Here is a 19394-nt window from a genome sequence, read left to right on the forward strand (position 1 = left end):
TTCTCAACAAACCTCTCTCAGTCAAACTCAGCGCCGACTCACTATCAACGTGAGACTAACTCAAAACATGTTAATAAAATACAAAAAATACAAATAACAAATGTCATTACATTGTGTTCTATGACATACAATTATATTATTAATAACAATTAGCTTTTTAACTTAATACATATTAACACAAATAATGATTATATTGATGCACATTTATCACCTGGCGCATAACAAAAAAAAAATATACATTCTATGAAGGAAAGGAATACACAAGCATCCACAGCAATCATGAAAAAGGTCCTATACCACAACAACCTAATACAGTGAACTTGACTAAAATAATACATTTACTGAACATGGTAATGGGAGTACAAAACACATGCACATACCTATTCAGAGTTCAAAGAGAGCAAAACGTCGTCACTTTACAGAGCAACACATGCCATAAAATAACACAAAAAAATATATCTGTTACACAAGCAACGACTTTGCCAACTGACACTCTTCTTTGGAATGTGGTACTTTCTTTAACATTGCCTAATGTTAGAATTTTAATTTTTATTCCCTAGCATCTTTCGTCATGTTGGTGAAAGTTCAATATCAAGGCATGAAGAAATTTGTAAAATTGTTAAACGATTTTACATTCCAAGACTTTCTCACTGAAGGTAAACTTGTGCTACTGCTTAGAAATGTGCTGTAGCTAGTCATGTATCAGCTATGCTTGAAACATAAGCTGACATCAGAAGTCCACATGACTTGTTTCAAAGCTGTGCTGTTTGTACTTGATAAGTTATTAAAGGGATCATGACATGATTTTTTTAAATCTTCCCTGAGATGTAATTATAATATTAGTCAAGTTTTTTGCACAAAAAAACATACAAAATATAGTAATTTATAACTTTTTTCTAGGCTGTCTCTGACCCTCTGACTGAAACGACAATTTTTTTGTCCTTTACTGTTAAGACCCACGGCTACGGATCACATGCACTCTACTGTCTTCACCCCATTGGTAGTCGCTACACCACGTGTAGGGTTAGTCATATACAAATGTATTTGCCTGTGTGATGTCACAAATCCTACCACATCCAAATGAGCCGTTTTTGGAGCTTGGTTAAATAAATGCTCTTTTTGTACTGAAAAGGATGTATTAAGCTATGAAACCTGCAGGACGTTTTAATGGTACAATGACATGTTAAAAGATTGAGGACAATTTTATTTTAGATTTAGCTTTCTCATGTCATGACCACTTTTAGTTTGAACAAATAAATTTAAATGTCTACGTTCATGCCATTGATAAAATTACTTTTCAGTTAAAAGCAAATTCAGGCTTGCAACAACTGCAGCTCTTCAAGTCTTCGATGACACAGACACCAATGTAGAGGAGGACATCTTCCACGAATTGATTGAAGGCAGTCCACATTTATGCTTAACTGTAAGATGTCGAGAAGAAAATCTTTTTGCTGGATTGCCTGAAAGTAAATAAATTACAGAATTTCAGACATTCTTTCAAGGGCTCTAGTGTAACAATATTCTGGGGACAAAAGAAATGCGTTTGGGACAGAGAAACAAACCCAATGTTACACTGGTGGGGTATCTTTAGTTTTACTATTATTGTTGTTGTTGTTGTTGTTATTGTAGTACTTTGATTTGTAATGGAAAATCCTTGCCTTATGGCGGCAAAGAACACTCATAGGTATTTGATGGTTGTCTAAAAAGGTGTATCTGTAGCTCTGATTGAATTTTACAGAAACATGAAAATGATGTTTTGTTTTCTCTGTCAGAGTTTTCACCCACAACATCCTCAACCCCCAATACATTTTTAATTAGTCATAGTAATTATCAGACCTGAACTCTGTAACAAAAAATATCCAACTTCATTCACACATTCATGATTTCTTAGTCTATCAATCTTCTCACATGCACACTATACATTTTGGATGCAAAGTATTAATAAAGTCCTAAGTGGTCTTTCCATCCATCTTCTACCGCCTACTCCTTCTTCAGGGTCACGGGGAACCTGGAGCCAATCCCAGGGAGCATCGGGCACAAGGCGGGGTACACCCTGGATAGGGTGCCAGTCCATCGCAGGGCACAATCACATACACACTCATTCATACACTACGGACACTTTAGACACGCCAATCAGCCTACCATGCATGTCTTTGGACTGGGGGAGGAAACCGGAGTACCCGGAGGAGACCCCCGCAGCACGGGGAGAACATGCAAACTCCGCACACACATGGCCCCGGCGAGAATCGAACCCCGGACCCTGGAGGTGTGAGGCGAATGTGCTAACCTAAGTGGTCTTCCGTATATCTTGAAATGTGCTTAATCATTAGGTAAATCAGGACTTTCAATGCTGAAACATCCAAAAAGATTCTTGAGAGGTGGGAGACCGCATTCAAGCACAAGATCATCAACGAAGCCAAGTCTCTTACTTCAACAGCAGAAATTCAGTGTCTTCTCTGTGCAGCTGGGGGACAAGGATCTGAAAATGGTAGGCATGATTTGTGATGTCATAGTTTCAGATTTGCTCTGGCTTCTATGTATTTTTGTATTTTATTGTGTGTATATATACAACCTCTCAGATTGGGACAGTGACATTTCATCTGTCCTGCTACCTTCTTCAGGGAGGAAGAAGACTAAGATCAGTCCAACGGAGGCTGTTGATAGGTTTGTGCATTTCCATAAGGTAAAACTCACTATACTGTTGTGAAATCTTTGTGAATTGTATTATTATTATTATTATGGTTAGATACTTGAAGGAATCAATCACCCAAAAATGTAAATGTTCTGATAATGTACTCCTTCTCAAGTCAACCATGATGTATGTGACTTTCTTTCTAAATTCGAGCTCTACAGGACAATAGAATGCAAGTGAATGGGTGCCGTCACTTTGAGAGTCCAGTTAGACAGCGTCACAGTAATCCACACGACTCCAGTCAATGAAGTAATGGCTTCTGACATTACACAAGATTTTGTGAAAAACAAATTGCTAATCAAAATGCTTTTAACTTTAAATTTGTGCCGCTTGTCAGCTCTTTGAATAACTGTTCTTTTATTACTGTGACACTGTCTAAATGTACATTTTGGACTCTCAAAAAGATTCTGCATTCTATTGACTTACAGAACTCGAATTTCCTTTGAAAATTCTTTGTGTTCAGATGAAGAAAGAAAGTCATATAAATCTTGGTTGGCCTGAGGGTGTATCAGCAAATTTTCTTTTTTGGTTGAAATATTCCTTTTGTGAAGTTGTCCTGTTGCAGTAATACATAAAGAATGATACAAACTGGTTTTATTTTGCACATATTGAATTAAGAATGTTTGATGTGTTTCCTAGTTATGATTATAACACATTTTTCATCACAAAGTCTGAATATGTTAAGGACCACATTCCAGGGATTTCATTTTACAGATTTCATCATTTCACATCATAATTGGTGTATTTTTTTTTATTTTTAATCTAATTTTTATTGTTTCTGGGTTTTTTTTCTATTCATCCACCAGTATTGAAGGCCATCTCAGTGCCAGGGGGGCCACCAGCCGTATCTACTGGCATTAGGAAGGATCAAGGTCAGGATTGACAAATTCTACATGGTTGTGGATAAGCACCTCATCCCTTGCACAGGAACCAGCTCCTTGAGTGCTATAGATGAACTCTTCAAAGTCCACTGTGTGTTCAACCTGTCGTATGAGGAAGCCCTTGTCAACATCTTTACCTTCCTGCAGACTACAATCTACAACATTGATGTTGGTCTTACCAGTGAGTCTCCCAGAGTTAAGGAATTGTGTGCAAAGCTTTTGAACTAGTCTGCATGCAAAGCTACGAGAGTCACGCACAGATTCTATCCTTTGTTAAAGTTTAAGTTATTATGTGCGCAAGGCGGCTGTAAACGACAATTTTGTGGACACACTTCTCACAGAACATTTCTCAGAGCATCAAAATGCATTTAAAGTACACAGATGTGACTTGGGTGAACTTGTAAAAGCCTGGAGTTTGAAGTTCTACATACCTTTTGATCTACAGAGTCCATATGGGTCAGATGATGGTGAATATATTGTACCTCAATTCATGCTGGTTTGTTACCTCTAAGATACTGTGTTGAAAATAAAAGTTCAACTTGATACAGAAACTGATGTGTTAGCTGTTCTTTTATTGACGACTACACACATTTTAAAGGTATGCATTTTTAGGCATACAGGGTGTAGATTACATTTAATTACCTCAATCTGTGTATGAACACTATTTAGTGTTGAAAATAACTCCCTTATTGTTGAGCTATTGATACATTTAATGTAGATTCAACACTTGCTTAGTGTAAATGGAGCCTGTGAGGAGTAGAAAACTACACCGATGGTGTTACCAGTGAACACTTACAGTGCTTTTTCAACACTGAGAGTGTAGAAAAAATAACACTACTTAAAGTGTAAATTTAACTCTATTCAGTGTGGACTTATATAAACTCTGGATAACTGTTAATTTTAACACGGTGAGTGTGAAAATAACACTTTAAAATTTGCTGTGTAATGAAGCTTACTCTTAATCCTGAGGAGCGTGTTGGAAGGGATCTATAAGTATAAAAGCCAGCATACAGCACAGGGCCCAGAGGACAGTGGAAATCCCTAGTAAGTCTGGTCCCTTCCAAGGTTTGACCTCATGGTCATAGGAGACTTTTTCTCACTGCTGTGTCCTCTGGCTGCTCATTAAGGGTCTGCACTCAATTCTGTAAAGCTGTTTTTGTGACTAGCTATTCCAAATATACATCATGACAGACTGAAATTCTAACCCTAAAAGGAAATACTCCCAGTTTAGCTCAATTTGGGAGTGAATGCTTCAATTGCAACAGCTTACATATGCTGTATATACACACACACACACACACACACACACACACACACACACAGGCGTTTAAATGTAGAATTGTACGGAAAAAACCATGACATACTTTTAGCTATACTACCAGAATAACATGCAAAAAAACCCACACCCTGTAATAATTATACTGTACCCCAAGTCCATATTATACACCACAAAAAAAAAACTCACGATTATTACGATAATTCTGCGATTATAGTTACAGATAGATATAGTATGTATTCATATATAGATATTCATATGTATAATTTCTATTGTTATATTTTTGTGTATCAAGATAGAGAGAGAGAATTCCTACATGAGGCATTAAATGTCATGGATATGAACAATGTGGATTTGTGTGTCTGCTAATGCATTTGAGTATACTTGAGGATGCTGCACACTAGTGGTGGTTGAGGAGATTCCACTATCGCTTTACTATGTAAAGCGCTTTGAGTGTCTAGAAAACCGCTATATAAATGTAACTGTAACTGATTAACTAACTATACTTGTGTTCTGTGTGTATGTGTGTGTGTGTGTGTGTATGTGTGTGTGTGTTCTCCAGTAGGATATGACAAGCCACAGGGAGCGTAGGTTTCCCCAGTTCTGTCAAAGCAAAGGGAAGAAGGACAGTGAGTCACAGAACAGCAGCAGAGACAAAGCAGGCAGTGTCTAAACACTGCACTGTCTGCGTGTCTGCAGTCTCATGATGCAGAATTGAGACATGCATATAACTGTATTAGTGTATAATAAAAATACAGTATAATACAGTAATAATACAGTTCCTACAGTAATTTTGCACTTGATCTCTTGTTTCACTGTCAGCTACTCTCAGCTGAGCTTGTGCTATACACCTATAAACCACTGTAAACATAAATGCAAATAAATTCATGCAGGTTTACAATGCAATAACGTATGTGAAGATTTGAACGGAACAAAAGCAAGACCAAAACTTAGATATGTTGTCTAAACAGAAGGGTGTGGTCATTTTCTACGCCTAAAACACTGCTGGATGCTGATGCACGAAAATGTAACATAAGGCAAAAAAGGAAGAGGGATGAACAAAGAGAAGGTAGCCACGGCAACTGTATGACTCCTAGTTGTTCCGGGTTGACAGTGACTTTGTTTACTTTAAACACGTGTGTTTTGTTATGATTTATGTCTTGTCATTGGTTGTCTCCCTCATGTGTCATCATTATTCACAGCTGTTTTTGTTTTTTATTGTTAAAGCTGATTACGTTAATTATTTAAACCCCTCATGTGTTCATGTTCATGTTCAGTGCAACGTATTGCGTGTCTGTACTGTACCAAGTCATTTATCCTCGTTCACTGAGTCATGGCTTTTGATCCTGTATCGTTCTCACTTTTACTAATTCTTGTCTCACCTCATTCATCCTGTTTGCCATTCGCCTGACCTTTTGCTTGTTTTTTTTAAAAAAAATTATGTTTGTGCTACATGATTTGGATTTGTTTGCCTGACTCTCTCTCTAAATAAAAGCTCTTAACTGCAGTTGCATCCATCTCAAACCCCATTACATGACACTCTCCTTATGATCCTTAGTGTATTTTACTTGATGAATTTTAGATTAATTTTACCATAAAAAACTTAAGAGAAATGATGAAAAATAAAAAACAAGCAGGAATATGAATGTGCTTTTATAGTGAAGACAGACCAGACATTTCAAGACAAAGAGAGACACATTCACACACGCACACACTCATATAGGCTACATTTACATGGATACAATAATCTAATTATTGACCTTATTCTGAATAAGACAATATTCTGAATAAGGTGTTTACATTAGTTGCTTTTAGAATATTCCTTTAGTTGCTTTTAGAATATTCCTTTCATGTTCCCGTTTTACATGTTATAGAACATAGATCGATTAATGGCACACATCATTACGTCCCCATGCCATGCCGTCCAATGTTCCCTCTAGAATTTCACGTATCAACATACATTTCATCTTCATTTTGGTAGCATGTACAGTTTTGTGTGTTTAATTTTTAATTTTACGAAAGCTTCAAGTGCAGTTAATTATTTGTCATGCTGTATGTGCACACAGAAGACTGCTTGAAGCCGTGGGCTACGTCCGAAACCGTGTACTAACCTACTATATAGTAGCCGAAATACATGTATTTCGTACACAAAGTACACGGTGTCGGACACAGCCGTGCTCTCTTTTTTGCTGTCAGATGGTTTACCGTTGCCATGTGTTTATGTGTCCTGTCACAAAATGCGGTGAAAATTCCCACACGACGTTAATAGTGTGACTAAGGTGTTTACATGTCTATAACGCACGTCGATAATGCGACTAAAATAGGAATACTTCACATGTCTTAATTCGATTTGTGTTTACTTCGAGTATGACTTTAGTCGGATTAAGGTAATCAATAATCGCTGTTTACATGGTAGTTTCTTAATCAGAGTGGTGTCTTAATCGGGATAATGTTGGACTATTGTTGTCCATGTGAACATACTGATAGAGATGTAATGGTATAAATATTTCATATCACGATTATCGTGACCAAAACTATCACGGTTAACAGTATTATCACGGTATTGTTAAAATGTGCTGAAAATGTACAAAAAATACTAATACACACACTGAAATCATTTAAACAGTTTTTATATTTGACTATAAAGTGATGGATTGTGGCTTGTGGCGATCATTTAGTTCAGTTAGAGAACATGGGAGAAGTCATTGATAGCGCTCGGGAGAATTTCCAACCTTCCAAGAGGACCAAATCTGAAGTGTGGTCATATTTTGGATTTTATAAAAATGCTGAGGGAAACATCTGGGTTATGCAGGTAACCCTGTTCCCGGAGAAGGGAACGAGACGTTGCGTGAGCTTTATGCTTTGGGAAGCGTCCTCACACGTGACTGGTATCTAAAGCTTGTGTAACATCATGCCTATTTATAGGCCTGCCGTGATCAGGTGATGTGGCAATTAAGCACGTCGCGTGATATAAAAACAGCACCTGTGAACCGTGCCGTCAGCCTGTATTATCTGAAGCAAAGATGCAATTCACAAGCATGCCCCAGTATGACAAAGCTGTGCAATGTCTCGTTCCCTTCTCAGGGAACAGGGTTACATGCGTTACCCAGATGTTCCCTTTTAAAGTGAACTCAACGTTTATTTATAACGTTGAGTGCCTATTTATAGGCCTGCCGTGATCAGGTGATGTGGCAAATAAGCACGTCACATGATACAAAAACAGCAGCTGTGAACTGTGCTGTGAGCCTCTATTATCTGAAGCGAAGATGCAGTTCACAGGCATGCCCCAGTATGACAAAGCTACACAACATCTCATTCCCTTCTCAGGGAACAGGGTTACATGCATAACCCAGATGTTCCCTTTCAAAGGGAACTCAACATTGTGCGAGCTTTACGCAGCAAGAACGAGAATACCCGGTACTGAGGGCATGGCCTGTTCAAAAGGTGGAACGTATATCCAGGTTGTAATATCAAATGAATGTGTTTGGCATAGACCACCCCGCCGCAGCACATACATCCTGTAAGGATGTGCATTGTGAATGCATTACAATTAGGCAGCTCCGCTCGTGGCTTGCTCTCTTCTCGGCCAAAGGGAGTTGGTTTTCAGAGCCTCGCGGATCTGGGCCGGCCGCTGCCGAGGTAGCCAGCCTGCTCAGGTCCTGGGGATCCCGTATGGATCTGGAAGAGGAGCCAGAGACGAGCGCTGCTTTATCGCTTGCTCTGTCTTCTCCGGTATGGAAAGCCAAAAAAAATAAAAATTAAAAATTAAAAATACCTCTCTGACTCCGAGGAGCCAGAAGGGTGTGCCATAAACGAAGAGTAGCTCTCAAGTACCGTATATAAAGAGCTGCTTGAAGTGATTACTAAGGCTGGATCAGCTTTTTTCTCCCCAGTGAAAATAATCTCCCTCACACCGCAGGAAACTTCCCTTTTTTCCAGAAGTGCACAATGAAATATCACACGTTTGAGCAAAACCATACATAAGCTGTATTTATAGCCCCGCAATGTCTGATTATTCGGCCATCATGGGGAATGAATGGCACGGCTATTTAGCTATGCCAAAGGTGGAGGAGGCGCTTGCAAGCTACCTCTCTCCATTAACGGCAAGGAATTTAGGGAGGCTGGCTTTGCCATCCAAGCCATGTAAGTCCACCTTGGTGCTGGTGATCAAGGCCTATGCGGCAGTGGTTCTTGCTTGTGGGTCACTGCATAAATGGCAGTGTTGTAGGCCTACCAAGCAGACCTGCTGAGTGAGCTCAACATAGCATTCAGCCCTGTCGTGTCGAGTTTGCCAGCGCTAGTGCGAGGGAGCCAAAGAAGGCGAGTGTGGCGGCCCGCCTCCTCCTGCGGAGAGCCAGGGGAACCGGGCAGCCACAGTCACAGCCTGCTAATAGGACTGATCTGAGAATGGTCATAAAAGTCCTGAGGGTACACGGAGGGACGTATCAGGGGACATGAGATTGTTAGGCAGATAGTTTCCAGTGCTACTGTAGGGCCTCCCCTAGCCAAGACTGTCCCAAGTTTTCAGTCTTCTCTGGTCAGTGAGCTGTCACAGGGCAATGAAAAGCTGATGCTTTCCCTCCAATAGAATGTGGAAAAGTTAATGTCGCTAAAAGATCATCTGGTAGCATGGAAACTTATGTCAAATCTGTCTCCATGGGTTCTGTCTACCATAGAAAAGGGTTACCGGGTCCAGTTCAGAGCTCAACCCCTCCGGTTCAGAGGTGTGCTCACCACAGTAGTCGACACAGAGCAGAGCCCAAAGCAGGAAGTAAGATCCCTCTTGGACAAAGGGCCATAGTACATGTACCCCATTCTCTAAGGAAGGGTGGTTTTACAGCCGTTATTTCCTAGTCTGCAAAACAGATGGGAGTATGCAGCCAATTTTAGATCTGTGTCATCTGAACCATACTCTTTGGGCATACAGGTTCAAGATGCTGACGCTCAAACTTATCGTGCCACAGATTCAGTTTGAGGACTGGTTTGTAATGATAGATCTAAAAGACTCATATTTCCACATAGGATTATCGCCCAGTCACAGGAAGTTCCTGAGGCTCCAGGGCATCCGTATACTAAACTACCTGGATGACTGGTTAATTCTAGCACAATCCAGGGAACAGGTGCTTCAACATCGAGATGTTGTTCTCACCCACATGAAGAGCTTGGGGCTCAGGTTGAACCTCAAGAAAAGTATGCTTTCTCCAGTGCAGAGGACAACTTTTCTAGGGGTTATATGGGATTCTACTATGATAAGGGCGTTTCTATCCCGAACATGCGTAGGGTCAATCCTATCAACATTGAACAAGATAAAGCTGGGTCTGGGAATCACCACTCTCTGCGAGAGACTACTGGGCCTTATGGCAGCAGCAGCCAACATCATACCATTGGGCCTATTGCACATGCGACCGTTTCAGTGGTGGCTGCAAAGTCAGGGGTTTCGTCCGAGGACAAAATCTCTGAGAGAATTCAGGGTCACGTGGCGATTCCTACCTGTTCTGAGAATTTGGAGGTGTCCCCAGTTTCTCGCCTCGGGTCACACTCTAGGGGCGTCTTCACGGGCTGGGTTGTGGTCTTAGATGGCTGTCCAGCTTGCGATCTTTGGAGCGGCCCTCATCTAGAGTGGCATATAAATCGCCAAGGGATGTGGGCCGTATTTCTAGTACTGAAGTTCTTAGCGGTGGTTCCATATATCAACCACCAGGGAGGATTACGTTCACGCCCCCTGTTCAGACAGGCGCAACTAATTCTTCTCTGGGCAGAGGGAAGGTTCTTGAGGAGAATCCCTTTCATACAGCAAGACATCTACATCTGGGGTGAAAATATAAGTTCTAACAGGACAATGAACCAAAACACAGGGCAAATACTACAAAGAGGCTTGAAACCTTGTGTTTTGGAATGGCCAAGTAAAAGCCAAGATTTAAATCCAATTAAAGATCTGTTGCATGACCTGAAAATTGCTGTCCACCAACATCTCCATCTAATCTGCCAGAAAATGCCAAAAGTCAGCGTGCAAAACTCATAGAGACACATCTCTAAATCTGTCATTTCTGCAAAAGGACATTTCACACAGAGGTGGTGAATACTTATAATCAGTTTTTTTAAAAATATATTTTTAGAGGATATATAAATACATAATTTAATTTTAATTTCTGTAGAGGGTCAATTCAAATTAGCAGAAAAATCCCATTCTGATATGATTAAATTTGACGCTGCAATACAGCAAAAAGAGAAATAATCACTGCAGGGTGAATACTTTCAGGGCGCACTGTATATGTGTGAGCAGCTCAGTGTTAAAAGAATTGGAGAAATGTGCATAGTGTGTGTGTGTGTGTGTGTGTGTGTGTGTGTGTGTGTGTGTGTGTGTGTGTGTGTGTGTGAAAGCTGTTTAGGACCTGTCTGTGCCTGCCCAATGGGGTAAAATGTGTTAAGTGCAGGCCAGTGAATTATACACACCACCTGATTAGCAAGACTTTTCTCCCTTTCATATCTCCTAGCACCTTTCACCCATAGTGTGTGTGTGTGTGTGTGTGTGTGTGTGTGTGTGTGTGTGTGTGTATGTATGTGTGTGTGCATGTGTGAGAGAGAGAGAGACAGAGAGTAGTTGACAGAGGAGGTTTGTAGTAATTATGAGTGAATCACACATTAAGGGATTTGTGTTTAGCGAATCAGACGATAAGCAATATCTGTATAAATCACAAAGACTGGCAGTCTCCTCTTCAGGAGGTGAAATGTTGCTCAGTTGGGTCTGGTGATTGACTTGTCCAGTCTAAAACCTTCCACTTTTTCCTTTGTTGATTTGGCACATTGTGTGTTTTGGGTCATTGCCTGGCTTCATGAGAAGTTCCTCCCAATTAGATTAAGCATTTCTCTGTAAATTGGCAGAACTGACAGAATGTTTCTGTAGAATTCTGCTACCATTATGAGTTACATCATCAATAAAGATTAGTGAGCCTGTTCCAGAAGCAGCCAAGCAAGCCCAAGCCATGACACTACCGCCACCATACTTGACTGATGAGCTTTTTGGATTATGAGCAGATCCATTCTTTCTCCATACATTCTCCTTTCCATCACTTTGGTATTAGCATTGATCTAGCCAGTTCACTTACTAGCATGTTTTTGGAAGATGGGAGAAAATCAGAAAAACTGGAAGAAACCTATGCGGACATGGGCATTAACACGAAGTTGGTCCCCCCTTTCATAACAGTCTCCACCCTGGGAAAGCTTTCCACTAGATTTTAGAGTGTGACTATGGGGATTTGTCTTCATTCAGCCACAAGAGCATTAGTGAGGTCAGGCACTGATGTCGGCCTGAGGTGCAGTCGGTCTTCAGTGTTCAGTGGGGTTGAGGTCAGGGCTCTGTGCAGGCCACTCAAGTACTTTTACTTCTAACTTGGTAAACCAAATCTTCATGAAGCTCGCTTTGTGCACAGGGCCACTGTCATGCTGGAACAGTTTTGGGTCCTTCATTCCACTGAGGGGAAATCTTAATTCTACATTAGGGGTGTGCAATCATATCCAGAAAGGGCTGGTGTGGATGCAGGTTTTAATTCCAACCAAGCAGAAGCCACACCTAGTAGTCTATTAAAGCTAAGATAAACTGATTAAACAGGTGGAATTGGATGTGACTCTTTCTTGATTGGTAAGAAACCCTGCACCCACAAAGGCCCTTTCTACAGCATACAATTCTAAACAAGTTTGTGCTTCCAATTTTGTCGCAACAGTTTCAGGACAAAACACATGGGTGTGACTGTCATGGGTCCACATACATGTCATGGGTCCACATAGAGTATCATTATATTATTAAAAGATATGCATGAAGTATAAGGAATTTTTCAAAACTTTATTTCATACGACGTTTATGATCATTGTACATTGATTTAAAGAAGTTATATGTAGGTTTGCACATACAGGTAAGTGTTTTGAAATTATACTGTATAGAACAACATTCATTTATACTATTAACTATATAATGGGTTTTTAAAAATCTCCAATGGATTAAATATAATTGAAGCCTTCAACTTTCTAACTCCAACTTAGAAATATTGCCAAGCTACGTAACATGTTATCTGTTTCTGATGCAGTAAAACTGGTTCATGCATTCATGTATTTATATATTTTGTAAACCTGCTTTGTGACAATGTCCATTGTTATAAGCACTATAGAAATAAAACTGAATTGAAAACAGAATTATATTTATATATATATATATATATATATATATATATATATATATATATATATATATATACATACATAATTTTATATTAAAAAAAACACAATAATGTCTCTGCAAGTGTATACTGACCAAAATCTGAGTGACACTGATGGACTTTTTATCAACACTAAAGGTCAAGTTGTTAAGTCCTTTGAGAAGGACGTCTTTCACTTCGGTCACAGTAACAGTTGGGCCACTACAATTCATATAAATATTGCTTTCTGTCACAATAGAACCATTCCTGAAAGGACACAAATGTACAGATTACAGATTAAAATTAAGAAATTAATCCTTCTTACCTGAATTTTAGAATTTGCATGAGGATGAAATTTGTAAAGGCTTTCTTGTATAACGTTTCAACCTAAAAGAAATTAGAAATGAATCATGTGAGTATGAACAGCAGTGTCAAATACATGGATAAACTGGTCTATCACATTTAGTATATGCATACAGTGTATAAAGTATATAAATAAATAGTTAAAGTATAAAAAGTATCTAAAGGTAACTAATAACAAATTCACTGAGACTTAAACATTTTCAAATTCAAAGATAATTGTGCCCCATGCCATGTGCATTGAATCTGACTGCCCGATATTGATATAATTTAATGAAACTGAAGAGAAAAACAGACGAGTGCAAAAATGAGACAACTTCTACTTTACTTCATAACCAAAAGCCAACATTTGAACCATTATGAGTTCTTTACTTTCTCTCATAGATCAACAGAATTGCTCAGGTGGCAAAATGACTATTGTTTAGATGAATCATTTACATTGTAACTGGTAACATTTTCAAAGCACACCTGAGTATGGATACTTGTAGCTTTTGCTGCAAACTGTGGAGAGCTGGTATTGGCCAGTGCTGGATCAAAGGTTTCATTGATGCTGAACACCAACTTGAATACTGCAGCTACTACAGAAGTGTTTGTTGAAGAGATGTTTGTAGATGTGCTTGGAGATGATACAGTGTTTGTTGAAGAGGTGCCTGTAGATGTGCTTGGACATGATATGGTGTTTGCTGAAGAGGTGTGTGTCACTATTAATTGAGAGGTTAAATAGGAATTAGAATACTTACAAGTACAAAATGTTATTAAAATGCAGTATCTTTGAAAGTCTATACTAACCAGGAACCTGGGTGACACTTATAGACCTTGGGATAATGTTTAAGCTTGAGTAGCTCGCAATCAGATTAACAAGGGTGTCTTTTACTTTGGACACAGTTGGGATGCTGCCATTGGCACTAAATTCAAGGTTGCAATTTGTCACAATTAAACCATTGCTAAAAAAAAATACCCACCCATAAATACAGGTTGAAATTCTGAATCATCAAAAGGAAAGAAAAACAATTATTCAGAGCAATGTCTTTATATATTATTTCTCACCTAAAGCCATGAATTACCATCCGGAGGAAGATTCTAAAGATTCGTCTGTAAATTGGTTCAAGCTGAAAACATTTATTAATTAATCAGTTAATCTGTTCATAAAGACAGACCTCAAATACATTGGCTGTTTGGTTTTCACATTTAAGATTAGACAGAGTTCAAAAAACAAAAACAAAAAAATCAGACAACTGGGCAATAGTCAGACATGTCCAAGCCACACAGAGAAAAGTTAAGAGTTCTCTGAGTTGTCTTATATGGAATACAACTGTTCAGGTGGCAAAAATACTCTTGTTTAGACAAATCAATTAAATTGTCACTGGTAGCATTATCAATCAAGCATACCTGATTACGGATACATGTAACTTTTGCTGCAAACTGTGGAGAGCTGGTATTGGCCAGTGCTGGATCAAAGGTTTCACTGATGCTGAAGACCAAGTTGAATATTGCAGCTACTTCAGAAGTGTTTGTTGAAGAGATGTTTGTAGATGTGCTTGGAGATGATATGCTGCATGGTGAAGAGATGTTTGTAGATGTGTTTGGAGACGATATACTGTATGGTGAAGAGGTGCATGTAGATGTGCTTGGAGATGATATGTTGTATGGTGAAAAGATGTTTGTAGATGTGCTTGGAGATGATATGCTGTATGGTGACGAGATGTTTGTAGATGTGCGTGGAGATGATATGCTGTATGGTGACGAGGTGTTTGTAGATGTGCGTGGAGATGATATGCTGTATGGTGAAGAGGTGCCTGTAGATGTGCTTGGAAATGATATCCTGTATGGTGAAAAGAAGTTTGTAGATGTGCTTGGAGATGATATGCTGTATGATGACGAGGTGTTTGTAGATGTGTAGATGTACTTGGAGATGATATGCTGTATGGTGAAGAGGTGTTTGTAGATGTGCTTGGAGACGATATGCTGTATGGTGAAGAAATTTTTGTAGATGTACTTGGAGATGATATGCTGTATGGTGACGAGGTACCTGTAGATGTGCTTAGAGATGATATGCTGTATGGTGAAGAGGTGCCTGTAGATGATATGCTTTATGGTGAAGAGATGTTTGTAGCTGTGCTTGGAGATGATATGCTGTTTGTTGAAGATGTGCCTGTAGATGTGCTTGGAGATGATATGCTATACGGTGAAAAGATGTTTGTAGATGTGCTTGGAGATGATATGCTGTATGGAGACGAGGTGTTTGTAGATGTGCTTGGAGACGATATGCTGTATGGTGAAGAGGTGCCTGTAGATATGCTTGGAGATGATATGCTGTATGGTGACGAAGTGTTTGTTGCTGTGCTTGGAGATGATATGCTGTATCATGAAGAGGTGCCTGTAGATGTGCTTGAAGATGATATGCTGTATGGTGAAGAAGTGCCTGTAGATGTGTTTGGAGATGATATGGTGTTTGTTGAAGAGGTGCCTGTAGATGTGCTTGGAGATGATATGCTATATGGTGAAGAGGTGTTTGTAGATGTGCTTGGAGATGATATGCTGTATGTTGAAGAGATGTTTATAGATGTGCTTGAAGATGATATGCCGTATGGTGAAGCGGTGCCTGTAGATGTGCTTGGAGATGATATGCTATATGGTGAAGAGGTGTTTGTAGATGTGCTTGGAGATGATATGCTGTATGTTGAAGAGATGTTTGTAGATGTGCTTGAAGATGATATGCCGTATGGTGAAGAGGTGCATGTAGATGTGCTTGCAGATGATATGGTGTTTGCTGAAGAGGTGTCTGTCACTATTAATTGAGAGTTTAAATAGGAATTAGAACACTTACATGTATAAAATATTATTAAAATGCATCTTTGAAAGTGACACAGTGCCATGGAGTGGAAGTGGTGTCTGCGCTGTAAGTGGAAGAATGCATTTTGGCCATTGAAGTTGTTGTTGGCCACAAATGTGTTTTAGAGTCTTTAAAAATAAATAACGCTATTATTTTGTTTTTGAATTCAGTAGAGAAAACAAATGAGGTAATAGAGAAAGGAGTAGTAATTCACAGTTTGTTTATCCTAATGCTTTTCCTTTCTATCCCCACTAAGAAAGCCACTTTGTCTAATGTTCTGTTGTCACGAAATCCACGTAATGGAGGTTTAGGACGGATGCAAGTACAGTTAAAGACTTTTATTAGAGCGAGACAGGCATACAAATCCAAAATGTAAGACAACAGCGTGATCAAAAACAGGCAATAGGTCAGGCGATTTACTAATAGGCATAAACTGGGCAGGCTAGAATCAGAAATGAGAAACAAGGTCAATAAATATGAAAAACAAGACACAAGATACAACCGCTTGGTAAAGAGATAACAATCAATACTACGCCATGTGCTAAGAGACACGAGGGGTTTAAATGACAAACATAATCATGGGTGAAACACAGGACAGCTGAAAACAATGGTGACACACATTCGGGAAAAAACCAATGTCATAAAACCTCACTTAGTGGAGGTGTTGCCATTTTATTCGCTATGAGTTTTACTACTTGTTCTTTTAATATCGACGAGGTTGTGAAATGTAGACCTATAAATATTAGAGCAAAGTTTGAGAATCTTCATTTGTGCATAAGCCCCAACATTACCAATGGAAAGAATGTGGTTTCTAGATACTCTGTGTGCAACTTTAGACAAATGTAACAATGAGGAGCATTTATTTCTAGGAGGAGACTTTCAAACACCATCTTAGTATTTTTAGGAACTGTTTCATAATCCCAGTTGGTTTTTTGGATCATAGTCTAGTCATATGTACAGTAACTTTGAACTATGTCAAGCCAAAAAGTGCTTACTGGCATTTTAATACAACTTTATTGAGTGATGCACATTTTACATATAAAAAAATTGGGAAAATTTTAGGAATAAAAAAGCTTTGTGGAAAAACTTTGTGGAAGAATTTTGGAAAATTTCAGTCTTTATAAAAATGGTGGGAGTTTGGTGAAGCACAAATCAAGCAAGTATATCAACAGTACACTCATAATGTCAAAAAAGATATAATTAAATCCAGAAGATTAATTTCTGAAACTCCAAGTAGCAGAGTAAGTAGAAATCAAACACACACTGAATCCCTTTAATTTTTTTTTTCCTGACCTACAAAGAATGAAAGCACAGGGGGTGCTGGTTAGATCACACTTTAAAAATATAGACCAGATGGATGTACTGTCGAAATTCTTCTGTAGTTTAGAAAAAAAGAACGGTCAAAAACGCTTTATACATTCTTTATTTTCTGAAACTGGTTTTCTTTTGTCAGACCCTATTGAAATAAAATAGCAAAAAAAAAAGAGCAATCAGTTGTTATAAAAAGCTTTATAGTTGTGAACATAGGGAAGACCGGATTACTGAACAGTTTCTTTTGAAGAGCTGCAAAAAGTCTCTGAAGACTCTGGGTTACTGATCAGAAGGTCAGGGGTTCAAGCCCCAGCACCACCAAGCTGCAACTGTTGGGCCCTTGAGCAAGGCCCTTAACCGTCTCTGCTCCAGGGGTGCCGTATCATGGCTGATCCTGCGCTCTGACCCCAACTTCCTAACAAGCTGTGTAGGATCACAATGTGATCACTATGCGAAGAAAACAATTTCACTGTGCTGCAAAGTATATGTGACAAATAAAGGTATGGAGTTTGGAGAATGGCAAGGCTCCTGGGCAGGGCCAGCGCTACCTTTAGGCAGAGTAGGAAATTGCCTAGGGCCTTGGGCTTAATTTTCACATCACTATACAGTACGCTAGTCCACCAATTAAGATGGGCAGCAAATGACTAGGCTCTTTGTCCAGTGGATATAGACGAATTGTCACTCACCTGTAGTGACACCAATTAATGTAACCATTTCAAAGCTGGTCCGACACTCTGAATGTATGAAGAGATAGGGTACGATGAACAAAATGCAAAAAATGTGACTTTTCTGTGGCCGACTGACTTTAAGTCAGTGACTTATGTTAGCGGCAAAATGAACACATCCTTCGGGGATTGCTAAGTGAAAGGCTAAACAGGCATGCAAAGAAAGTGCAGTTCGTGATGCAGGTATGTGAGTTGTCATAATCTATTTTGGAGTGACTGTAATGTATTCTAAAAATATACTGAGCCTTGTTTTGTCTATCAGAGTAATTTCGGGATAGATCATTTGCCAGTTTATTCTGAGTTCAAAAGAACGCGAGTGCCGTAGATGCGTCAAGACTGACAGATACTTTGAATTTGAGCATATAATGACAATGCGTCAGGAGCTTAGTAGCAAAATACTAAAGTAAAAGTAAAGAAGTTGGTATTCAAATACAAAGAGCAAACACACTGAGCATTTAAAAAAATAAAACTACCTCAACTGTCTGTATATATTCTAAATTCCGCTGATGTTTACATTACTGCTTTGACTTTATTTTAGTTTTCAAGTCATAAATACTCGTATTATTTATTGAAAAATAAGCATGCAATTTTATGAAGAAATTAATTATTCTTTCTGTTTAGTAGTTTGCCTCTTTCACTTCCACTGGCAGTGGATTTGTGTATATAGTGCATATTTAAGTTATTGAACTGCAAAACATAACATGACTATATTTATAGTTTATGTTGGTTCAATAGAAGAGGGAAATCCTGCCCATACCCAGCTAGGAAAAAACGATAAGGTCACTGATGTTCTTTTACTGAAGTGGTGTGTAGGAAGTGTTCATCTGTAATTATTTGTTGGCAGTGCAATGTTGTCTAGTATTTTTTTTTTCCCATTTTAATGTATAGATTAGGCAAAACATGTTCGTTATCCCAAATAGCCGGTGGGTGTGTTACTGTAAATAAATTACTGAACAAATTACTGCAAAAAACATAAAAACAAAATCCTGGCTGCCTTAAAATTTTTAGTCAGTGCGGCTCTATGAGTAACTTCTAATTAAATTATAATAAACTGACTTAAAAAAAAAGTTTTATCAAGTTAAACTTTGATTAAAAGTTAAACATGGGAAAAAAACATGTCATAGGAG

General features: G+C 38.8%; 1 pseudogene; it reads left to right on the plus strand.

The window, feature by feature from the left end:
* Positions 1–1145: 1145 nt before the first annotated feature.
* On the plus strand, positions 1146–4022 carry LOC128620679 (uncharacterized; annotated as a pseudogene).
* Positions 4023–19394: the final 15372 nt, after the last annotated feature.

The sequence above is a fragment of the Ictalurus furcatus genome, chromosome 16, assembly GCF_023375685.1.
Source record: "Ictalurus furcatus strain D&B chromosome 16, Billie_1.0, whole genome shotgun sequence".
Taxonomy (NCBI): Eukaryota; Metazoa; Chordata; class Actinopteri; order Siluriformes; family Ictaluridae; genus Ictalurus; species Ictalurus furcatus.